The sequence below is a fragment of the Eucyclogobius newberryi genome, unplaced genomic scaffold, assembly GCF_026437365.1.
Source record: "Eucyclogobius newberryi isolate DKJ021-1_F unplaced genomic scaffold, fEucNew1.0.hap1 SCAF_4, whole genome shotgun sequence".
In the NCBI taxonomy this organism is placed as follows: domain Eukaryota; kingdom Metazoa; phylum Chordata; class Actinopteri; order Gobiiformes; family Gobiidae; genus Eucyclogobius; species Eucyclogobius newberryi.
Window position 1 is genome coordinate 9,295,992 of NW_027316056.1, and position 18,292 is coordinate 9,314,283.

General features: G+C 48.6%; 1 protein-coding gene across 1 annotated transcript in view; it reads left to right on the top strand.

The window, feature by feature from the left end:
- The window catches only part of LOC140377765 (slit homolog 1 protein-like), a 146,676-nt gene that overhangs the window by 73,330 nt on the left and 55,054 nt on the right, over nucleotides 1-18,292 (top strand). The gene's annotated exons all lie outside the window — the stretch shown is intronic.

Below are 18,292 nucleotides of genomic sequence, written 5' to 3' on the forward strand. Positions count from 1 at the left end.
CCTTTTGTGCCGCCAGCTCTGAAACTGTAACTCACTTTATCACTGCTGGAAACATTTGTACGATTCCCTCAAGGTTATAATTCAAATGATTTCGTTTTTTTTTCCATTTCAAGATATTTCTTCAATAAAACTAACGGCAAATATTACTCTATCAACCTTCTGCTTTTCCAAACTCCACATCCAAAAAGCAAAATTCTTAAACCGAAAACCGCTTCATTGAAAACTCATCGGACACTCAGTTCACCCCAAAGCTAAACTAAACCATTGCTTTTGTTTGATAAACCTTTCCTGTTCCTCTGTTTTCTTTCTCTTCTGTATTGGACTGTCCCTCCATGTTTCTGGACTGTCCTCCCATGTTTCTGGACTGTCCCTCCATGTTTCTGAACTGTCCCTCCATGTTTCTGGACTGTCCCTCCATGTTTCTGGACTGTCCTCCCATGTTTCTGGACCATCCCTCCATGTTTCTGGACTGTCCCCCCATGTTTCTGGACTGTCCCTCCATGTTTCTGGACTGTCCCTCCATGTTTCTGGACTGTCTGGACTGTCCCTCCATGTTTCTGGACTGTCCCTCCATGTTTCTGGTCCCTCCATGTTTCTGGACTGTTCCCCCATGTTTCTGGACCGTCCTTCCATGTTTCTGGACTGTCCCTCCATGTTTCTGGACTGTCCCTCCATGTTTCTGGACTGTCCTCCCATGTTTCTGGACTGTCACTCCATGTTTCTGGACTGTCCCCCCATGTTTCTGGACTGTCCCTTCCATGTTTCTGGACTGTCCCTATATGTTTCTGGACTGTCCCTCCATGTTTCTGGACTGTCCCTCCATGTTTCTGGACTGTCTGGACTGTCCCTCCATGTTTCTGGACTGTCCCTCCATGTTTCTGGTCCCTCCATGTTTCTGGACTGTCCCCCCATGTTTCTGGACTGTCCCTCCATGTTTCTGGACTGTCTCTACATGTTCCTGGACTGTCCCTCCATGTTTCTGGACTGTCCCTCCATGTTTCTGGACCGTCCCTCCATGTTTCTGGTCCCTCCATGTTTCTGGACTGTCCCTCCATGTTTCTGGACCGTCCCTCCATGTTTCTGGTCCCTCCATGTTTCTGGACTGTCCCTCCATGTTTCTGGACTGTCTGGACTGTCCCTCCATGTTTCTGGACTGTCCCGCCATGTTTCTGGACTGTCCTCCCATGTTTCTGGACTGTCCCTCCATGTTTCTGGACTGTCCCCCCATGTTTCTAGACTGTCCCTCCATGTTTCTGGACTGTCCCTCCATGTTTCTGGACTGTCTGGACTGTCCCTCCATGTTTCTGGACTGTCCCTCCATGTTTCTCGTCCCTCCATGTTTCTGGACTGTCCCCCCATGTTTCTGGACCGTCCTTCCATGTTTCTGGACTGTCCCTCCATGTTTCTGGACTGTCCCTCCATGTTTCTGGACTGTCCCTCCATGTTTCTGGACTGTCCTCCCATGTTTCTGGACTGTCACTCCATGTTTCTGGACTGTCCCCCCATGTTTCTGGACTGTCCCTTCCATGTTTCTGGACTGTCCCTATATGTTTCTGGACTGTCCCTCCATGTTTCTGGACTGTCCCTCCATGTTTCTGGACTGTCTGGACTGTCCCTCCATGTTTCTGGACTGTCCCTCCATGTTTCTGGTCCCTCCATGTTTCTGGACTGTCCCCCCATGTTTCTGGACTGTCCCTCCATGTTTCTGGACTGTCTCTACATGTTTCTGGACTGTCCCTCCATGTTTCTGGACTGTCCCTCCATGTTTCTGGACCGTCCCTCCATGTTTCTGGTCCCTCCATGTTTCTGGACTGTCCCCCCATGTTTCTGGACTGTCCCTCCATGTTTCTGGACTGTCTCTACATATTTAAGATAAGATATTCCTTTATTGTCCCACATGGGGAAATTTCATTGGTGCAACGCAGGTAGATACAGAGGTAGATACAGAAGAACAGATCACTTATAGGAAGTCTGAAAAACACTTTCAGTAGAAGATCTCCTATAAATAAATAAAAACTCCCATAGACAAATAAATAAATAAATAAATAAATAAATAAATAAATAATAAAAAAATAAATGGACTGTCCCTCCATGTTTCTGGACTGTCCCTCCATGTTTCTGGACCGTCCCTCCATGTTTCTGGTCCCTCCATGTTTCTGGACTGTCCCTCCATGTTTCTGGACCGTCCCTCCATGTTTCTGGTCCCTCCATGTTTCTGGACTGTCCCCCCATGTTTCTGGACCGTCCTTCCATGTTTCTGGACTGTCCCTCCATGTTTCTGGACTGTCCCTCCATGTTTCTGGACTGTCACTCCATGTTTCTGGACTGTCCCCCCATGTTTCTGGACTGTCCCTTCCATGTTTCTGGACTGTCCCTATATGTTTCTGGACTGTCCCTCCATGTTTCTGGACTGTCCCTCCATGTTTCTGGACTGTCCCTCCATGTTTCTGGTCCCTCCATGTTTCTGGACTGTCCCCCCAAGTTTCTGGACTGTCCCCCCATGTTTCTGGACTGTCCCTCCATGTTTCTGGACTGTCTCTACATATTTAAGATAAGATATTCCTTTATTGTCCCACATGGGGAAATTTCATTGGTGCAACGCAGGTAGATACAGAGGTAGATACAGAAGAACAGATCACTTATAGGAAGTCTGAAAAACACTTTCAGTAGAAGATCTCCTATAAATAAATAAAAACTCCCATAGACAAATAAATAAATAAATAATAAAAAAATAAATGGACTGTCCCTCCATGTTTCTGGACTGTCCCTCCATGTTTCTGGACCGTCCCTCCATGTTTCTGGTCCCTCCATGTTTCTGGACTGTCCCTCCATGTTTCTGGACCGTCCCTCCATGTTTCTGGTCCCTCCATGTTTCTGGACTGTCCCCCCATGTTTCTGGACCGTCCTTCCATGTTTCTGGACTGTCCCTCCATGTTTCTGGACTGTCCCTCCATGTTTCTGGACTGTCCTCCCATGTTTCTGGACTGTCACTCCATGTTTCTGGACTGTCCCCCCATGTTTCTGGACTGTCCCTTCCATGTTTCTGGACTGTCCCTATATGTTTCTGGACTGTCCCTCCATGTTTCTGGACTGTCCCTCCATGTTTCTGGACTGTCTGGACTGTCCCTCCATGTTTCTGGACCGTCCCTCCATGTTTCTGGTCCCTCCATGTTTCTGGACTGTCCCTCCATGTTTCTGGACTGTCCCTCCATGCTTCTGGTCCCTCCATGTTTCTGGACTGTCCCCGCATGTTTCTGGACTGTCCCTTCATGTTTCTGGACTGTCTCTACATGTTTCTGGACTGTCCCTCCATGTTTCTGGACTGTCCCTCCATGTTTCTGGACTGTCCCTCCATGTTTCTGGACTGTCCCTCCATGTTTTTGGTCCCTCCATGTTTCTGGATTGTCCCTCCATGTTTCTGGTCCCTCCATGTTTCTGGACTGTCCCTCCATGTATCTGGACTGTCCCTCCATGTTTCTGGTCCCTCCATTTTTCTGGACTGTCCCTCCATGTTTCTGGACTGTCTCTACATGTTTCTGGTCCCTCCATGTTTCTGGACTGTCCCTATATGTTTCTGGACTGTCCCTCCATGTTTCTGGACTGTCCCTCCATGTTTCTGGACTGTCTGGACTGTCCCTCCATGTTTCTGGACTGTCCCTCCATGTTTCTGGACCGTCCCTCCATGTTTCTGGTCCCTCCATGTTTCTGGACTGTCCCTCCATGTTTCTGGACCGTCCCTCCATGTTTCTGGTCCCTCCATGTTTCTGGACTGTCCCCCCATGTTTCTGGACTGTCCCTCCATGTTTCTGGACTGTCTCTACATATTTAAGATAAGATATTCCTTTATTGTCCCACATGGGGAAATTTCATTGGTGCAACGCAGGTAGATACAGAGGTAGATACAGAAGAACCGATCACTTATAGGAAGTCTGAAAAACACTTTCAGTAGAAGATCTCCTATAAATAAATAAAAACTCCCCTAGACAAATAAATAAATAAATAAATAAATAATAAAAAAATAAATGGACTGTCCCTCCATGTTTCTGGACTGTCCCTCCATGTTTCTGGACCGTCCCTCCATGTTTCTGGTCCCTCCATGTTTCTGGACTGTCCCTCCATGTTTCTGGACCGTCCCTCCATGTTTCTGGTCCCTCCATGTTTCTGGACTGTCCCCCCATGTTTCTGGACCGTCCTTCCATGTTTCTGGACTGTCCCTCCATGTTTCTGGACTGTCCCTCCATGTTTCTGGACTGTCCCTCCATGTTTCTGGACTGTCACTCCATGTTTCTGGACTGTCCCCCCATGTTTCTGGACTGTCCCTTCCATGTTTCTGGACTGTCCCTATATGTTTCTGGACTGTCCCTCCATGTTTCTGGACTGTCCCTCCATGTTTCTGGACTGTCCCTCCATGTTTCTGGACCGTCCCTCCATGTTTCTGGTCCCTCCATGTTTCTGGACTGTCCCTCCATGTTTCTGGACTGTCCCTCCATGCTTCTGGTCCCTCCATGTTTCTGGACTGTCCCCGCATGTTTCTGGACTGTCCCTTCATGTTTCTGGACTGTCTCTACATGTTTCTGGACTGTCCCTCCATGTTTCTGGACTGTCCCTCCATGTTTCTGGACTGTCCCTCCATGTTTCTGGACTGTCCCTCCATGTTTTTGGTCCCTCCATGTTTCTGGATTGTCCCTCCATGTTTCTGGTCCCTCCATGTTTCTGGACTGTCCCTCCATGTATCTGGACTGTCCCTCCATGTTTCTGGTCCCTCCATTTTTCTGGACTGTCCCTCCATGTTTCTGGACTGTCTCTACATGTTTCTGGTCCCTCCATGTTTCTGGACTGTCCCTATATGTTTCTGGACTGTCCCTCCATGTTTCTGGACTGTCCCTCCATGTTTCTGGACTGTCTGGACTGTCCCTCCATGTTTCTGGACTGTCCCTCCATGTTTCTGGACCGTCCCTCCATGTTTCTGGTCCCTCCATGTTTCTGGACTGTCCCTCCATGTTTCTGGACCGTCCCTCCATGTTTCTGGTCCCTCCATGTTTCTGGACTTTCCCCCCATGTTTCTGGACTGTCCCTCCATGTTTCTGGACTGTCTCTACATATTTAAGATAAGATATTCCTTTATTGTCCCACATGGGGAAATTTCATTGGTGCAACGCAGGTAGATACAGAGGTAGATACAGAAGAACCGATCACTTATAGGAAGTCTGAAAAACACTTTCAGTAGAAGATCTCCTATAAATAAATAAAAACTCCCCTAGACAAATAAATAAATAAATAAATAAATAATAAAAAAATAAATGGACTGTCCCTCCATGTTTCTGGACTGTCCCTCCATGTTTCTGGACCGTCCCTCCATGTTTATGGTCCCTCCATGTTTCTGGACTGTCCCTCCATGTTTCTGGACCGTCCCTCCATGTTTCTGGTCCCTCCATGTTTCTGGACTGTCCCCCCATGTTTCTGGACCGTCCTTCCATGTTTCTGGACTGTCCCTCCATGTTTCTGGACTGTCCCTCCATGTTTCTGGACTGTCACTCCATGTTTCTGGACTGTCCCCCCATGTTTCTGGACTGTCCCTTCCATGTTTCTGGACTGTCCCTATATGTTTCTGGACTGTCCCTCCATGTTTCTGGACTGTCCCTCCATGTTTCTGGACTGTCCCTCCATGTTTCTGGACCGTCCCTCCATGTTTCTGGTCCCTCCATGTTTCTGGACTGTCCCCCCATGTTTCTGGACCGTCCTTCCATGTTTCTGGACTGTCCCTCCATGTTTCTGGACTGTCCCTCCATGTTTCTGGACTGTCACTCCATGTTTCTGGACTGTCCCCCCATGTTTCTGGACTGTCCCTTCCATGTTTCTGGACTGTCCCTATATGTTTCTGGACTGTCCCTCCATGTTTCTGGACTGTCCCTCCATGTTTCTGGACTGTCCCTCCATGTTTCTGGTCCCTCCAAGTTTCTGGACTGTCCCCCCATGTTTCTGGACTGTCCCTCCATGTTTCTGGACTGTCTCTACATATTTAAGATAAGATATTCCTTTATTGTCCCACATGGGGAAATTTCATTGGTGCAACGCAGGTAGATACAGAGGTAGATACAGAAGAACAGATCACTTATAGGAAGTCTGAAAAACACTTTCAGTAGAAGATCTCCTATAAATAAATAAAAACTCCCATAGACAAATAAATACATAAATAAATAAATAATAAAAAAATAAATGGACTGTCCCTCCATGTTTCTGGACTGTCCCTCCATGTTTCTGGACCATCCCTCCATGTTTCTGGTCCCTCCATGTTTCTGGACTGTCCCTCCATGTTTCTGGACCGTCCCTCCATGTTTCTGGTCCCTCCATGTTTCTGGACTGTCCCCCCATGTTTCTGGACCGTCCTTCCATGTTTCTGGACTGTCCCTCCATGTTTCTGGACTGTCCCTCCATGTTTCTGGACTGTCCTCCCATGTTTCTGGACTGTCACTCCATGTTTCTGGACTGTCCCCCCATGTTTCTGGACTGTCCCTTCCATGTTTCTGGACTGTCCCTATATGTTTCTGGACTGTCCCTCCATGTTTCTGGACTGTCCCTCCATGTTTCTGGACTGTCTGGACTGTCCCTCCATGTTTCTGGACTGTCCCTCCATGCTTCTGGTCCCTCCATGTTTCTGGACTGTCCCCGCATGTTTCTGGACTGTCCCTCCATGTTTCTGGACTGTCTCTACATGTTTCTGGACTGTCCCTCCATGTTTCTGGACTGTCCCTCCATGTTTCTGGACTGTCCCTCCATGTTTCTGGACTGTCCCTCCATGTTTTTGGTCCCTCCATGTTTCTGGATTGTCCCTCCATGTTTCTGGTCCCTCCATGTTTCTGGACTGTCCCTCCATGTTTCTGGTCCCTCCATGTTTCTGGACTGTCCCTCCATGTTTCTGGACTGTCTCTACATGTTTCTGGTTCCTCCATGTTTCTGGACTGTCCCTATATGTTTCTGGACTGTCCCTCCATGTTTCTGGACTGTCCCTCCATGTTTCTGGACTGTCTGGACTGTCCCTCCATGTTTCTGGACTGTCCCTCCATGTTTCTGGTCGCTCCATGTTTCTGGACTGTCCCCCCATGTTTCTGGACTGTCCCTCCATTTTCTGGACTGTCTCTACATGTTTCTGGACTGTCCCTCCATGTTTCTGGACTGTCCCTCCATGCTTCTGGTCCCTCCATGTTTCTGGACTGTCCCCCCATGTTTCTGGACTGTCCCTCCATGTTTCTGGACTGTCTCTACATGTTTCTGGACTGTCCCTCCATGTTTCTGGACTGTTTCTCCATGTTTCTGGACCGTCCCTCCATGTTTCTGGTCCCTCCATGTTTCTGGACTGTCCCTCCATGTTTCTGGACTGTCCCTCCATGTTTTTGGTCCCTCCATGTTTCTGGATTGTCCCTCCATGTTTCTGGTCCCTCCATGTTTCTGGACTGTCCCTCCATGTATCTGGACTGTCCCTCCATGTTTCTGGTCCCTCCATGTTTCTGGACTGTCCCTCCATGTTTCTGGACTGTCTCTACATGTTTCTGGTCCCTCCATGTTTCTGGACTGTCCCTATATGTTTCTGGACTGTCCCTCCATGTTTCTGGACTGTCCCTCCATGTTTCTGGACTGTCTGGACTGTCCCTCCATGTTTCTGGACTGTCCCTCCATGTTATTGGTCCCTCCATGTTTCTGGACTGTCCCCCCATGTTTCTGGACCGTCCCTCCATTTTCTGGACTGTCTCTACATGTTTCTGGACTGTCCCTCCATGTTTCTGGACTGTCCTTCCATGTTTCTGGACTGTCCCTCCATGTTTCTGGACTGTCCCTCCATGTTTCTGGTCCCTCCATGTTTCTGGATTGTCCCTCCATGTTGCTGGTCCCTCCATGTTTCTGGACTGTCCCTCCATGTTTCTGGACTGTCCCTCCATGTTTCTGGTCCCTCCATGTTTCTGGACTGTCCCTCCATGTTTCTGGACTGTCTCTACATGTTTCTGGTCCCTCCATGTTTCTGGACTGTCCCTCCATGTTTCTGGTCCCTCCATGTTTCTGGACTGTCCCCCCATGTTTCTGGACTGTCCCTCCATGTTTCTGGACCGTCCCTACATGTTTCTGGTCCCTCCATGTTTCTGGACTGTCCCTCCATGTTTCTGGACTGTCCCTCCATGTTTCTTGTCCCTCCATGTTTCTGGACTGTCCCCCCATGTTTCTGGACTGTCCCTCCATGTTTCTGGACTGTCCCTCCATGTTTCTGGACTGTCCCTCCATGTTTCTGGACTGTCCCTCCATGTTTCTGGACCGTCCCTCCATGTTTCTGGGCCGTCACTCCATGTTTCTGGACCGTCCCTCCATGTTTCTGTCCCTCCATGTTTCTGGTCCCTCCATGTTTCTGGACTGTCCCCCCATGTTTCTGGACTGTCCCTCCATGTTTCTGGACTGTCTCTACATGTTTCTGGACTGTCCCTCCATGTTTCTGGACTGTTTCTCCATGTTTCTGGACCGTCCCTCCATGTTTCTGGTCCCTCCATGTTTCTGGACTGTCCCTCCATGTTTCTGGACTGTCCCTCCATGTTTCTGGACCGTCCCTCCATGTTTCTGGTCCCTCCATGTTTCTGGACTGTCCCTCCATGTTTCTGGACCGTCCCTCCATGTTTCTGGTCCCTCCATGTTTCTGGACTGTCCCCCCATGTTTCTGGACTGTCCCTCCATGTTTCTGGACTGTCTCTACATATTTAAGATAAGATATTCCTTTATTGTCCCACATGGGGAAATTTCATTGGTGCAACGCAGGTAGATACAGAGGTAGATACAGAAGAACCGATCACTTATAGGAAGTCTGAAAAACACTTTCAGTAGAAGATCTCCTATAAATAAATAAAAACTCCCCTAGACAAATAAATAAATAAATAAATAAATAATAAAAAAATAAATGGACTGTCCCTCCATGTTTCTGGACTGTCCCTCCATGTTTCTGGACCGTCCCTCCATGTTTCTGGTCCCTCCATGTTTCTGGACTGTCCCTCCATGTTTCTGGACCGTCCCTCCATGTTTCTGGTCCCTCCATGTTTCTGGACTGTCCCCCCATGTTTCTGGACCGTCCTTCCATGTTTCTGGACTGTCCCTCCATGTTTCTGGACTGTCCCTCCATGTTTCTGGACTGTCACTCCATGTTTCTGGACTGTCCCCCCATGTTTCTGGACTGTCCCTTCCATGTTTCTGGACTGTCCCTATATGTTTCTGGACTGTCCCTCCATGTTTCTGGACTGTCCCTCCATGTTTCTGGACTGTCCCTCCATGTTTCTGGACCGTCCCTCCATGTTTCTGGTCCCTCCATGTTTCTGGACTGTCCCCCCATGTTTCTGGACCGTCCTTCCATGTTTCTGGACTGTCCCTCCATGTTTCTGGACTGTCCCTCCATGTTTCTGGACTGTCACTCCATGTTTCTGGACTGTCCCCCCATGTTTCTGGACTGTCCCTTCCATGTTTCTGGACTGTCCCTATATGTTTCTGGACTGTCCGTCCATGTTTCTGGACTGTCCCTCCATGTTTCTGGACTGTCCCTCCATGTTTCTGGTCCCTCCAAGTTTCTGGACTGTCCCCCCATGTTTCTGGACTGTCCCTCCATGTTTCTGGACTGTCTCTACATATTTAAGATAAGATATTCCTTTATTGTCCCACATGGGGAAATTTCATTGGTGCAACGCAGGTAGATACAGAGGTAGATACAGAAGAACAGATCACTTATAGGAAGTCTGAAAAACACTTTCAGTAGAAGATCTCCTATAAATAAATAAAAACTCCCATAGACAAATAAATACATAAATAAATAAATAATAAAAAAATAAATGGACTGTCCCTCCATGTTTCTGGACTGTCCCTCCATGTTTCTGGACCATCCCTCCATGTTTCTGGTCCCTCCATGTTTCTGGACTGTCCCTCCATGTTTCTGGACCGTCCCTCCATGTTTCTGGTCCCTCCATGTTTCTGGACTGTCCCCCCATGTTTCTGGACCGTCCTTCCATGTTTCTGGACTGTCCCTCCATGTTTCTGGACTGTCCCTCCATGTTTCTGGACTGTCCTCCCATGTTTCTGGACTGTCACTCCATGTTTCTGGACTGTCCCCCCATGTTTCTGGACTGTCCCTTCCATGTTTCTGGACTGTCCCTATATGTTTCTGGACTGTCCCTCCATGTTTCTGGACTGTCCCTCCATGTTTCTGGACTGTCTGGACTGTCCCTCCATGTTTCTGGACTGTCCCTCCATGCTTCTGGTCCCTCCATGTTTCTGGACTGTCCCCGCATGTTTCTGGACTGTCCCTCCATGTTTCTGGACTGTCTCTACATGTTTCTGGACTGTCCCTCCATGTTTCTGGACTGTCCCTCCATGTTTCTGGACTGTCCCTCCATGTTTCTGGACTGTCCCTCCATGTTTTTGGTCCCTCCATGTTTCTGGATTGTCCCTCCATGTTTCTGGTCCCTCCATGTTTCTGGACTGTCCCTCCATGTTTCTGGTCCCTCCATGTTTCTGGACTGTCCCTCCATGTTTCTGGACTGTCTCTACATGTTTCTGGTTCCTCCATGTTTCTGGACTGTCCCTATATGTTTCTGGACTGTCCCTCCATGTTTCTGGACTGTCCCTCCATGTTTCTGGACTGTCTGGACTGTCCCTCCATGTTTCTGGACTGTCCCTCCATGTTTCTGGTCGCTCCATGTTTCTGGACTGTCCCCCCATGTTTCTGGACTGTCCCTCCATTTTCTGGACTGTCTCTACATGTTTCTGGACTGTCCCTCCATGTTTCTGGACTGTCCCTCCATGCTTCTGGTCCCTCCATGTTTCTGGACTGTCCCCCCATGTTTCTGGACTGTCCCTCCATGTTTCTGGACTGTCTCTACATGTTTCTGGACTGTCCCTCCATGTTTCTGGACTGTTTCTCCATGTTTCTGGACCGTCCCTCCATGTTTCTGGTCCCTCCATGTTTCTGGACTGTCCCTCCATGTTTCTGGACTGTCCCTCCATGTTTTTGGTCCCTCCATGTTTCTGGATTGTCCCTCCATGTTTCTGGTCCCTCCATGTTTCTGGACTGTCCCTCCATGTATCTGGACTGTCCCTCCATGTTTCTGGTCCCTCCATGTTTCTGGACTGTCCCTCCATGTTTCTGGACTGTCTCTACATGTTTCTGGTCCCTCCATGTTTCTGGACTGTCCCTATATGTTTCTGGACTGTTCCTCCATGTTTCTGGACTGTCCCTCCATGTTTCTGGACTGTCTGGACTGTCCCTCCATGTTTCTGGACTGTCCCTCCATGTTATTGGTCCCTCCATGTTTCTGGACTGTCCCCCCATGTTTCTGGACCGTCCCTCCATTTTCTGGACTGTCTCTACATGTTTCTGGACTGTCCCTCCATGTTTCTGGACTGTCCTTCCATGTTTCTGGACTGTCCCTCCATGTTTCTGGACTGTCCCTCCATGTTTCTGGTCCCTCCATGTTTCTGGATTGTCCCTCCATGTTGCTGGTCCCTCCATGTTTCTGGACTGTCCCTCCATGTTTCTGGACTGTCCCTCCATGTTTCTGGTCCCTCCATGTTTCTGGACTGTCCCTCCATGTTTCTGGACTGTCTCTACATGTTTCTGGTCCCTCCATGTTTCTGGACTGTCCCTCCATGTTTCTGGTCCCTCCATGTTTCTGGACTGTCCCCCCATGTTTCTGGACTGTCCCTCCATGTTTCTGGACCGTCCCTACATGTTTCTGGTCCCTCCATGTTTCTGGACTGTCCCTCCATGTTTCTGGACTGTCCCTCCATGTTTCTTGTCCCTCCATGTTTCTGGACTGTCCCCCCATGTTTCTGGACTGTCCCTCCATGTTTCTGGACTGTCCCTCCATGTTTCTGGACTGTCCCTCCATGTTTCTGGACTGTCCCTCCATGTTTCTGGACCGTCCCTCCATGTTTCTGGGCCGTCACTCCATGTTTCTGGACCGTCCCTCCATGTTTCTGTCCCTCCATGTTTCTGGTCCCTCCATGTTTCTGGACTGTCCCCCCATGTTTCTGGACTGTCCCTCCATGTTTCTGGACTGTCTCTACATGTTTCTGGACTGTCCCTCCATGTTTCTGGACTGTTTCTCCATGTTTCTGGACCGTCCCTCCATGTTTCTGGTCCCTCCATGTTTCTGGACTGTCCCTCCATGTTTCTGGACTGTCCCTCCATGTTTTTGGTCCCTCCATGTTTCTGGATTGTCCCTCCATGTTTCTGGTCCCTCCATGTTTCTGGACTGTCCCTCCATGTATCTGGACTGTCCCTCCATGTTTCTGGTCCCTCCATGTTTCTGGACTGTCCCTCCATGTTTCTGGACTGTCTCTACATGTTTCTGGTCCCTCCATGTTTCTGGACTGTCCCTATATGTTTCTGGACTGTCCCTCCATGTTTCTGGACTGTCCCTCCATGTTTCTGGACTGTCTGGACTGTCCCTCCATGTTTCTTGACTGTCCCTCCATGTTTCTGGACCGTCCCTCCATGTTTCTGGTCCCTCCATGTTTCTGGACTGTCCCCCCATGTTTCTGGACTGTCCCTCCATGTTTCTGGACTGTCTCTACATATTTAAGATAAGATATTCCTTTATTGTCCCACATGGGGAAATTTCATTGGTGCAACGCAGGTAGATACAGAGGTAGATACAGAAGAACCGATCACTTATAGGAAGTCTGAAAAACACTTTCAGTAGAAGATCTCCTATAAATAAATAAAAACTCCCCTAGACAAATAAATAAATAAATAAATAATAAAAAAATAAATGGACTGTCCCTCCATGTTTCTGGACTGTCCCTCCATGTTTCTGGACCGTCCCTCCATGTTTCTGGTCCCTCCATGTTTCTGGACTGTCCCTCCATGTTTCTGGACCGTCCCTCCATGTTTCTGGTCCCTCCATGTTTCTGGACTGTCCCCCCATGTTTCTGGACCGTCCTTCCATGTTTCTGGACTGTCCCTCCATGTTTCTGGACTGTCCCTCCATGTTTCTGGACTGTCACTCCATGTTTCTGGACTGTCCCCCCATGTTTCTGGACTGTCCCTTCCATGTTTCTGGACTGTCCCTATATGTTTCTGGACTGTCCCTCCATGTTTCTGGACTGTCCCTCCATGTTTCTGGACTGTCCCTCCATGTTTCTGGTCCCTCCAAGTTTCTGGACTGTCCCCCCATGTTTCTGGACTGTCCCTCCATGTTTCTGGACTGTCTCTACATATTTAAGATAAGATATTCCTTTATTGTCCCACATGGGGAAATTTCATTGGTGCAACGCAGGTAGATACAGAGGTAGATACAGAAGAACAGATCACTTATAGGAAGTCTGAAAAACACTTTCAGTAGAAGATCTCCTATAAATAAATAAAAACTCCCATAGACAAATAAATAAATAAATAAATAAATAAATAATAAAAAAATAAATGGACTGTCCCTCCATGTTTCTGGACTGTCCCTCCATGTTTCTGGACCGTCCCTCCATGTTTCTGGTCCCTCCATGTTTCTGGACTGTCCCTCCATGTTTCTGGACCGTCCCTCCATGTTTCTGGTCCCTCCATGTTTCTGGACTGTCCCCCCATGTTTCTGGACCGTCCTTCCATGTTTCTGGACTGTCCCTCCATGTTTCTGGACTGTCCCTCCATGTTTCTGGACTGTCCTCCCATGTTTCTGGACTGTCACTCCATGTTTCTGGACTGTCCCCCCATGTTTCTGGACTGTCCCTTCCATGTTTCTGGACTGTCCCTCCATGTTTCTGGACTGTCCCTCCATGTTTCTGGACTGTCACTCCATGTTTCTGGACTGTCCCCCCATGTTTCTGGACTGTCCCTTCCATGTTTCTGGACTGTCCCTATATGTTTCTGGACTGTCCCTCCATGTTTCTGGACTGTCCCTCCATGTTTCTGGACTGTCCCTCCATGTTTCTGGACCGTCCCTCCATGTTTCTGGTCCCTCCATGTTTCTGGACTGTCCCCCCATGTTTCTGGACCGTCCTTCCATGTTTCTGGACTGTCCCTCCATGTTTCTGGACTGTCCCTCCATGTTTCTGGACTGTCACTCCATGTTTCTGGACTGTCCCCCCATGTTTCTGGACTGTCCCTTCCATGTTTCTGGACTGTCCCTATATGTTTCTGGACTGTCCGTCCATGTTTCTGGACTGTCCCTCCATGTTTCTGGACTGTCCCTCCATGTTTCTGGTCCCTCCAAGTTTCTGGACTGTCCCCCCATGTTTCTGGACTGTCCCTCCATGTTTCTGGACTGTCTCTACATATTTAAGATAAGATATTCCTTTATTGTCCCACATGGGGAAATTTCATTGGTGCAACGCAGGTAGATACAGAGGTAGATACAGAAGAACAGATCACTTATAGGAAGTCTGAAAAACACTTTCAGTAGAAGATCTCCTATAAATAAATAAAAACTCCCATAGACAAATAAATACATAAATAAATAAATAATAAAAAAATAAATGGACTGTCCCTCCATGTTTCTGGACTGTCCCTCCATGTTTCTGGACCATCCCTCCATGTTTCTGGTCCCTCCATGTTTCTGGACTGTCCCTCCATGTTTCTGGACCGTCCCTCCATGTTTCTGGTCCCTCCATGTTTCTGGACTGTCCCCCCATGTTTCTGGACCGTCCTTCCATGTTTCTGGACTGTCCCTCCATGTTTCTGGACTGTCCCTCCATGTTTCTGGACTGTCCTCCCATGTTTCTGGACTGTCACTCCATGTTTCTGGACTGTCCCCCCATGTTTCTGGACTGTCCCTTCCATGTTTCTGGACTGTCCCTATATGTTTCTGGACTGTCCCTCCATGTTTCTGGACTGTCCCTCCATGTTTCTGGACTGTCTGGACTGTCCCTCCATGTTTCTGGACTGTCCCTCCATGCTTCTGGTCCCTCCATGTTTCTGGACTGTCCCCGCATGTTTCTGGACTGTCCCTCCATGTTTCTGGACTGTCTCTACATGTTTCTGGACTGTCCCTCCATGTTTCTGGACTGTCCCTCCATGTTTCTGGACTGTCCCTCCATGTTTCTGGACTGTCCCTCCATGTTTTTGGTCCCTCCATGTTTCTGGATTGTCCCTCCATGTTTCTGGTCCCTCCATGTTTCTGGACTGTCCCTCCATGTTTCTGGTCCCTCCATGTTTCTGGACTGTCCCTCCATGTTTCTGGACTGTCTCTACATGTTTCTGGTTCCTCCATGTTTCTGGACTGTCCCTATATGTTTCTGGACTGTCCCTCCATGTTTCTGGACTGTCCCTCCATGTTTCTGGACTGTCTGGACTGTCCCTCCATGTTTCTGGACTGTCCCTCCATGTTTCTGGTCGCTCCATGTTTCTGGACTGTCCCCCCATGTTTCTGGACTGTCCCTCCATTTTCTGGACTGTCTCTACATGTTTCTGGACTGTCCCTCCATGTTTCTGGACTGTCCCTCCATGCTTCTGGTCCCTCCATGTTTCTGGACTGTCCCCCCATGTTTCTGGACTGTCCCTCCATGTTTCTGGACTGTCTCTACATGTTTCTGGACTGTCCCTCCATGTTTCTGGACTGTTTCTCCATGTTTCTGGACCGTCCCTCCATGTTTCTGGTCCCTCCATGTTTCTGGACTGTCCCTCCATGTTTCTGGACTGTCCCTCCATGTTTTTGGTCCCTCCATGTTTCTGGATTGTCCCTCCATGTTTCTGGTCCCTCCATGTTTCTGGACTGTCCCTCCATGTATCTGGACTGTCCCTCCATGTTTCTGGTCCCTCCATGTTTCTGGACTGTCCCTCCATGTTTCTGGACTGTCTCTACATGTTTCTGGTCCCTCCATGTTTCTGGACTGTCCCTATATGTTTCTGGACTGTCCCTCCATGTTTCTGGACTGTCCCTCCATGTTTCTGGACTGTCTGGACTGTCCCTCCATGTTTCTGGACTGTCCCTCCATGTTATTGGTCCCTCCATGTTTCTGGACTGTCCCCCCATGTTTCTGGACCGTCCCTCCATTTTCTGGACTGTCTCTACATGTTTCTGGACTGTCCCTCCATGTTTCTGGACTGTCCTTCCATGTTTCTGGACTGTCCCTCCATGTTTCTGGACTGTCCCTCCATGTTTCTGGTCCCTCCATGTTTCTGGATTGTCCCTCCATGTTGCTGGTCCCTCCATGTTTCTGGACTGTCCCTCCATGTTTCTGGACTGTCCCTCCATGTTTCTGGTCCCTCCATGTTTCTGGACTGTCCCTCCATGTTTCTGGACTGTCTCTACATGTTTCTGGTCCCTCCATGTTTCTGGACTGTCCCTCCATGTTTCTGGTCCCTCCATGTTTCTGGACTGTCCCCCCATGTTTCTGGACTGTCCCTCCATGTTTCTGGACCGTCCCTACATGTTTCTGGTCCCTCCATGTTTCTGGACTGTCCCTCCATGTTTCTGGACTGTCCCTCCATGTTTCTTGTCCCTCCATGTTTCTGGACTGTCCCCCCATGTTTCTGGACTGTCCCTCCATGTTTCTGGACTGTCCCTCCATGTTTCTGGACTGTCCCTCCATGTTTCTGGACTGTCCCTCCATGTTTCTGGACCGTCCCTCCATGTTTCTGGGCCGTCACTCCATGTTTCTGGACCGTCCCTCCATGTTTCTGTCCCTCCATGTTTCTGGTCCCTCCATGTTTCTGGACTGTCCCCCCATGTTTCTGGACTGTCCCTCCATGTTTCTGGACTGTCTCTACATGTTTCTGGACTGTCCCTCCATGTTTCTGGACTGTTTCTCCATGTTTCTGGACCGTCCCTCCATGTTTCTGGTCCCTCCATGTTTCTGGACTGTCCCTCCATGTTTCTGGACTGTCCCTCCATGTTTTTGGTCCCTCCATGTTTCTGGATTGTCCCTCCATGTTTCTGGTCCCTCCATGTTTCTGGACTGTCCCTCCATGTATCTGGACTGTCCCTCCATGTTTCTGGTCCCTCCATGTTTCTGGACTGTCCCTCCATGTTTCTGGACTGTCTCTACATGTTTCTGGTCCCTCCATGTTTCTGGACTGTCCCTATATGTTTCTGGACTGTCCCTCCATGTTTCTGGACTGTCCCTCCATGTTTCTGGACTGTCTGGACTGTCCCTCCATGTTTCTTGACTGTCCCTCCATGTTTCTGGACCGTCCCTCCATGTTTCTGGTCCCTCCATGTTTCTGGACTGTCCCCCCATGTTTCTGGACTGTCCCTCCATGTTTCTGGACTGTCTCTACATATTTAAGATAAGATATTCCTTTATTGTCCCACATGGGGAAATTTCATTGGTGCAACGCAGGTAGATACAGAGGTAGATACAGAAGAACCGATCACTTATAGGAAGTCTGAAAAACACTTTCAGTAGAAGATCTCCTATAAATAAATAAAAACTCCCCTAGACAAATAAATAAATAAATAAATAATAAAAAAATAAATGGACTGTCCCTCCATGTTTCTGGACTGTCCCTCCATGTTTCTGGACCGTCCCTCCATGTTTCTGGTCCCTCCATGTTTCTGGACTGTCCCTCCATGTTTCTGGACCGTCCCTCCATGTTTCTGGTCCCTCCATGTTTCTGGACTGTCCCCCCATGTTTCTGGACCGTCCTTCCATGTTTCTGGACTGTCCCTCCATGTTTCTGGACTGTCCCTCCATGTTTCTGGACTGTCACTCCATGTTTCTGGACTGTCCCCCCATGTTTCTGGACTGTCCCTTCCATGTTTCTGGACTGTCCCTATATGTTTCTGGACTGTCCCTCCATGTTTCTGGACTGTCCCTCCATGTTTCTGGACTGTCCCTCCATGTTTCTGGTCCCTCCAAGTTTCTGGACTGTCCCCCCATGTTTCTGGACTGTCCCTCCATGTTTCTGGACTGTCTCTACATATTTAAGATAAGATATTCCTTTATTGTCCCACATGGGGAAATTTCATTGGTGCAACGCAGGTAGATACAGAGGTAGATACAGAAGAACAGATCACTTATAGGAAGTCTGAAAAACACTTTCAGTAGAAGATCTCCTATAAATAAATAAAAACTCCCATAGACAAATAAATAAATAAATAAATAAATAATAAAAAAATAAATGGACTGTCCCTCCATGTTTCTGGACTGTCCCTCCATGTTTCTGGACCGTCCCTCCATGTTTCTGGTCCCTCCATGTTTCTGGACTGTCCCTCCATGTTTCTGGACCGTCCCTCCATGTTTCTGGTCCCTCCATGTTTCTGGACTGTCCCCCCATGTTTCTGGACCGTCCTTCCATGTTTCTGGACTGTCCCTCCATGTTTCTGGACTGTCCCTCCATGTTTCT